This window comes from Egretta garzetta, unplaced genomic scaffold, assembly GCF_000687185.1.
Source record: "Egretta garzetta isolate BGI_Z169 unplaced genomic scaffold, ASM68718v1 scaffold890, whole genome shotgun sequence".
In the NCBI taxonomy this organism is placed as follows: Eukaryota; Metazoa; Chordata; class Aves; order Pelecaniformes; family Ardeidae; genus Egretta; species Egretta garzetta.
In genome coordinates, this window is record NW_009258295.1 from 296,379 (window position 1) to 297,313 (window position 935).

A 935-nucleotide genomic window follows, 5' to 3' on the forward strand; every position below is an offset into this window, starting at 1 on the left:
AAATCAAGTGCCTTGGTGCTACAACTTTAAAGGACACAGGAGTCAAACTGGAAAGGGGTGGCACAGCCGCAGCAGGGACCGGCACAGATGGAGGCCGGAGAACTCCCCAGCGCAGCAACCCCAAAGCGGGGCCGTGGTGCTCGCTGGCAAACGGCCTCAATGCTCGCCCTGCCGGACCCTTCCACCAGCACAAACTGGGGCAGCAGCTCATTTACTGCCCTTGATGCCTTTGGAATTCTGGTTATTAAACCATGAGGTTTTTTTTTTTTTTTTTTTAAATGATGTTCCAAGCCCACGCAGCTTTGCTGCCGCGCAGGAGCTGGGGACAGGTACCGCTCGGGGGGGGGGGGGCACGCCGTGACGCAGCGGGCGGATGGTGCCAACGCGGGGGAAGGTGCCACTGGTTTTGCCCATTGCCAGGGAGCCGGAATCGACAGAGGGGACAGGAGGTGACATTGCTGGGATTTGCCATAGAGGCTGCTTACACCCGAAGGCGTGAGCCGGGGCGGCTGGGGGTGTAGCCCTGGGCATGGGTGCTGGGCTCCTGGCCGTTCGTTACTGGGAGCCTGAACTAGGAAGGGCAGCGGAGAGGAGCCAGCGGTGACATTTAGCGCATTTCTGCCTGGCAAATTTTGACCGGAGAGCTGTGAGCTGGAGGGGGACGGGAGAAATCAATGCACTTCCCCGAGAGCTGCGGCTACTGCTTCGCTGCGAGCGAGCATAAAGATTTATTCGTCCATGATTCGTATGTTTTCCACAAAAAGTCAATACTCACCTTGGCACTTTCACTTTCTAAAGCCAAGAGAAATGCTACGTTCTTCCACAGGGCAGGGAGCTGCCCTCCGCTGCCCCCGCTCCCCGCGTTGATCCCGAGGGCTGAGGACCCGCACCCGGGAGGAAGAGGAGGAAGGAAAGCTCCGACGGCTTCGTGGAGC